At 28.9% G+C, this 6,000-nt stretch overlaps 1 protein-coding gene across 1 annotated transcript in view; it reads right to left on the reverse strand.

The window, feature by feature from the left end:
- LOC142328840 (ABC transporter G family member 23-like) overlaps nucleotides 1–5,715 on the reverse strand; it is a 113,808-nt gene extending 108,093 nt beyond the window's left edge. The window contains exon 1 of the mRNA XM_075372935.1: nucleotides 5,375–5,715. The gene's annotated coding sequence lies outside the window, so the exon portion shown is untranslated. The remainder of the gene's footprint in view (nucleotides 1–5,374) is intronic.
- Between the last annotated feature and the right edge of the window lie 285 nt (nucleotides 5,716–6,000).

A 6,000-nucleotide genomic window follows, 5' to 3' on the forward strand; every position in this document is an offset into this window, starting at 1 on the left:
CTCTATAATTTAAGAACTATGGCTCCGATTTGAATTGAATCGTCACGGTTTAAATGTATGATTATCAGAAAAATGGTGGGTTACGTAGCGTATAAAAAGCGCTTGTGGGAGAGGTGCTCTTTCATTTTAAAATCATAAGACTCCTTTTTGGTAATTTTGCTATATCAAAACATTAACAGAAATAAATTTTAAGAAAATTTCATTTTAAACACCTTTTATCCAAATCAAGTGACTTTTAAATTTCGAAATCAGGGCTCTATTTTTCTCCTGGTTATTTTCCTTCCATTTTCTCACTCATAAAATTATTTCTACTGAAAAGAAATTTGGAACAGACATTAAAAATTAAAAAAATTAAAATAAATGTCTTACTTAATTTTTTTTTAAATCTTTAAAATGTTTTTTTTTTGTTAGATCAAATTCAGTTATAAGCTCGGAAATCTTTTAAAATGTTATCTATACATTTATATCGATGCAAATGTGTATAATAATAATAATAACCAGCTTAAGTATGCTGGTTAGTTAAACGGGGTCTATTATCGTCGGTCAGTTCATTAGCTTCATTGAACTATAGTGTTCAGTTTGTGATTTTTTTTAAATCTATCGAGGTTCCTGGTACTTGAACGATTTGCATAAATGTAAAGAATGGTGTATTTATTTATTTCAGACGGAGAAATCATGTAATAATGGCCACAGCATGACATTAAGTTTAGCTGAAAGTCGAGAAAGGTGGCGTTGCAATAAAAGTGAGTTGAGGCAAGATATTCAATTACGATCTAATTCCTTGTTAAATCACTCAAGATTACCTTATGGAAAAGTATTGTTTATTTACAGTTGGAGCTACGAGATGGTGAATATTATGTATTGCAAACGTGAACAGTTGCACGCTTTTTACCTCTATGTCTTGATTAAACAAAAACACAGTTGTGGATTGGTGTAACTATTTGCGATAAATGTGTGCTGTTAAAATTTTAGAAAAACCCAAAGTAATGGAATAGATTAACTGTCAAAATAGATCAATCCTTGTTTGCAAAACGTAAATGTAATGTTGGCTGGGTTCCCAAACAACGATGGAGTTTTGGAGACATTTACTTTGAAACGGGTGAGTGTTTTTTGTTTGCTGTAGAAAAATAGAACAGGGGATTGTTTGCTGCTTATTACTGTTAATCACATTGCATCTGAAACTCATATAATTTAAGACCAATGGTTATCATACAATGGTGTAAGGAACATGAATAAAAATTATACGTCATTGTACTGTCAGCCATATCAAACGGTTCATATCACGTATTAGGCGCATACATTAATACAGTTGAAAGAACGTGGGGCGTTGCGAAATTTTTTTTTAGGCAAAATTACGGGAGTCACTTACAAATGTTAGACGGTTATCTGTGTGAATTTATGAGAGGGGAAAAGCCTTCTGGTTCGGTAGACACCAATCCATTTAAGTATATATTTTAAGACACCAGGACTTACCCGATCGCCACAATGATATGTGTGTAAGTTTTTTGGTTTAATAATTACATAAAATGTTAATTTCTGTTCAAACTAGTTATAACGATGTGAAATAACTTGTATTTAGCAGTTTTTATCTAATCCTAAATATAGATATAATATTTACAATGATAATAAATGTATAAAAAAACTATTAAATGTACGGACATATGACGGAATTTAACCGTTTATATATATATATAATTTTTTTTTGGATAATTTATCCTGATCAATTATAGCCAAAAAACTATTCATCAGTAGTTGAGCAATAATCCTGTGAACGATGGAAGATTAAGATTAGCGTTTGATCAGTGTTACGACGTACGTATAAAGTAATTCATCCTACAAGTTTGAAAAAGTAAGTTTCAGCCTTTACAAAGTGTAATATTAAAAAAACACGAGTGACTTAGCAGTCTTATTTAATGTATTTTTTATTTAGGAAATAATATGGGAAGAATGGATTCTGAAAAATACGAAATAAAATAAAAATTTATTTTGTACTAGTCGAATTACGTACGAGTCACTCCATCATACATTAGTTATTATATATTATTTGAAAAGGAACTACAGGTTAAAAATATCCAGCAAAAGTTTTAATTCTTTAATTCTTGCCAGCAAAAATATTTTTTACTAAAAATCTATTCTCAGCGTGTAAATCGGAGAAAATTCTGTTTCCGTAAATCGAGAATCATTTTCAAAATATTTCCCATGAAATTTAGTTGAAATTTTACTTTATATAATGTTCATTCTTTGAAGATTTTTTCTAGATTGTTCTCTATGATATGTGAGAAATCCTTTTAAAAAAAAATTTTCAATTCAAAAATTAACAAAAAAAACAATGCATCCCCTGCGCTTAAATTAAATACAACAAAAACTTATTATGTTTAAAGAAGGGCCCCCCCTTTTTAAAATTGCCTTCTACAGAAATTTTTCCAATTTTATTTCTTTTACTTGTGAATTAATTCACCGTAGAAGCTTACAAAGAAAATTTTCCGTGGGAATGTGAAAATGGAAATTTGTAGCGTACGAAAAATGCTATCCCTGACTGGGATTCGAACCGGAACCACCAGATTAAAGGCCGAGACACTACCCCGCAACCGAAATCGGCTATTATGGCCACGGATATATCCGTGGAAGATATTTTTCGTCTGCACCCATCTGCAAGTAAATAAAAAATAATTTAACCTCTTCCATTAACGGAAATATCCAAATAAAATTTACACCTAAATTTTAATAAATGTAGAGGTTAAAGAATCGATCTAATTGTTTCAACTATTCTGAAATTTATGTGTATGCTGTTTTAAACAGGATAACGATGCAAGGTACCCAGCCTTTTTTTTTTTTTCAAACTTTGACAAGCTATGTAAACGAACTTTCTTTTATTTATATATAAAGTAGCCTAATTATTAAATATTACAATAAAGCAAAATAAGTAGTTTATTGGTTGTAAATTAAAACGTATTGTCGATTTTAATTATTTAATTGTTGTTTGATTTTAATTGTTTAAATGTTTAATTTTGATTGTAACAATTGTATATTATTAACAGATGGATGCTAAAATTATCATTATAAACATATTAAAGAAAATTCTTTACATTTTTTATAATTTAGTGAAGAGATGGAGGTGTATCTAGAGTATATTGATTGGATACTGATTTGGTTATTTTTTTAAATCTTAGTCTTTTAAACTTTTAAATCCGTTATTAATTAATAATTATACATCCAAATTTCTGTCGTCAACGCGTATATCCATCAGGTTAGTAAAAAAAACTACGATTTCAGTAACGAAATTATTTTCGTTTCCTCTTGAGTAATATTATTAGTATCACTATTAGTGAATTACAATAAATAAATAGCTGTTTTATTTGGGTATTTATAATAATATAAATTTAATTTTAACTGAAAAATGCAATTAAGCATTTATTTGTTTTTTATAAATGAGAAGTAAGGACTTTAAAATTTAAATAAATTAATTAAGAGGTGTTTTCAAAGTCAAATTATTATTATTATTTTTTTTAATTTATACATTTTGTATCTTTTTGTTACATTACACGTAGGCAAAGAATGATGTAAAACTATATATTATTTGTGATTGAAAATAATATTGAATTTTACCGACTTTTCTAAGAAAAGAAAGTATTACTTTCTTTTCGAAGAAAAGTACGGTATTACTTCCGGTCGCCTGGTGGTAGTGGGGGTTGAAAATGATTTTTTTTTTACGTTTTGAGGGATGGGGATTACGAAAATACCATTCCCTTAAACTGGAATTTCTATATATTTCTAAATATATATACTAGCCGGTTCGTCTAGCCAGAACCTGGCCCAGGTCGGTTCAGACGAATCCCGCAGCCAACTCGGGGCCTAGCCCAGGGCCACAGAGCTTGCTTCGCTCGTCATTCCCTGTTGTAGGGGGAGGCGCCATGGATACCCGCAGAGCTCGCTTCGGTCGCCATTCCCGTCTACCAAGAGGGCTCCGCCCCTCGACACCCGCACTGTTCGTTATCCTCATGATTGTGAGAATAATGCTGATAAATAACAATTAAAATATTTAGGCTTTATAAAAACCTGAAAAAGAAACTAAATTACAAAAGGTAGAATAATATTAGCTACGATAACTAAAGTACACAAACTTTAGACGACAAAAAATTCATAACTTATTTCTTTGCCATGGAGACGGGAATATAATAATGAAGTAAACGGATTAATTTTTTTCCTTAATTAATATCTTAAACTTAACTTCACCCTCCTTGGGAGTGAGGAAAAAACGAATATTTTTAATATTTTAACCTTCAAGGAAGCTAGGGCCTCGGTCAGTGGCTTAAAACCTTCCTTGGTATAATACGAATGTGTCATAAAATTTCAATCAGTTGGTTCTTCGAGATTTTTCAAGACAAAATATATCTAAAAATCTTTTCAGTTATGCCGAGAAGCATGGGAAAATTTGGTTGGGATTAGTCGAGTAGTTATTTTGTTTATCCCGAACAAACAAAAATCCTCTTCGTCTTTATATAATAATAATAAATAAATATATATATATATATATATATATATATATATATATATATATTTACACATATGCCTGTGTATAAAATGTGGCTCGAAAATCTCCAAAACTACAAGATCAATTTTCTTAAAACTTTAGGTATGCTGTGGTAGTGTATCTCAAGTTGTGCATATGAAACATTGATGAAGATTGGTTGAGTTATTCCTGATTTACGCTTTATTTAATGTCGAAAAAATTCGAGTGGTGCAAGTTAAGAGCGTGGTTCGTTATGATGCTGCAAATCCGAATATTGAAATTTTTTTATAAATGTTAAAGTATTTCCAATAGATAATTGCAAATTACTGTTAATTTATTAAAACAAATTTATAAACAATTATTTGGATAAATCGTTTCAAACATCGTATTTATTTTATAAAATTAAAAAAAAAATAATTATTTCATTAAATTACGGTTATAATAATTTAATTCTGTTATAAACAGAAAGTATATTTTAGTATATAAAAAAAAAAAATTAATTATAAAGATTGATACCTTTTCAAACAAAATATAACTATCGTCTATCTTTTTGCATAGAACTGCGTAAGAATTCTTTTTTTATTGCAGAATATCTTATTTATATTATTTTTTGTTTAGCGTATATTTAATTTATTTTTATTAAATAATAATAGCCATGAAAAAAGTATGCAGAGGATTGAAAAATTTGAATACAACAGTAAATAATAGAAAGCGAGTTAAAACCAATTCATGTAAGTAATAACAAAAATAAAAATTAATGAAATAAAATGTTATGTATTAAATAAAAATTCTAAATCTACAGTTTATTTAATAGTATAAAAAGTATAATTAATAAAATAATTTAATAAAAAAAAAAAATCTTACCCTTAGAATAGCAGATATTTATCACATTAATATTCCGGAATCCAGGTTTAATCACGTACACTACAATTCACTAAAATTATGAATGAAAAAAAATTAATGATGCTAAGCGATAAATTTATGTTTCTCTCTTTTTAGAATTGTAACGAAATGCTATGTTCAATCTCAGGTGGCGTTAGTAAGTGACTGCTGCTGTCTGTAATAATAAAACACAAACTCTCTCTTATTCAATCGTTGTAGTAGTAACAACGACAACATCCTGTGTTGGATATAGTAAACTATTTCCTTTCCTCTGTATAGGCCACCTTTACTAGAACTTTTTTTTCTGCCACTAGTCTTCTAATAAGCAAAAGGCTGCTCAGATAGGCCTGTTTAACATATTACTATTACTTTATAAAACTCCCCACATCTTTCTCTCTTATTTCTCCCTCCACTAAATCTATTTTCCCCCTTCTTTTACTTAAGACTGACAAGATTTTACTACTTTCATCGGCTCTGTTAAATTAGTAATACCGAATTATCTTTCTCTTAATATATTAAATTTACTTTCTCTCACAAACAACGTATGTCGTGTAATAAACCAAGATTAAAGTTATTTTAAGGTGAATATACTGACACTGATGAAAAAA

Source organism: Lycorma delicatula, chromosome 8, assembly GCF_047948215.1.
Source record: "Lycorma delicatula isolate Av1 chromosome 8, ASM4794821v1, whole genome shotgun sequence".
Taxonomy (NCBI): domain Eukaryota; kingdom Metazoa; phylum Arthropoda; class Insecta; order Hemiptera; family Fulgoridae; genus Lycorma; species Lycorma delicatula.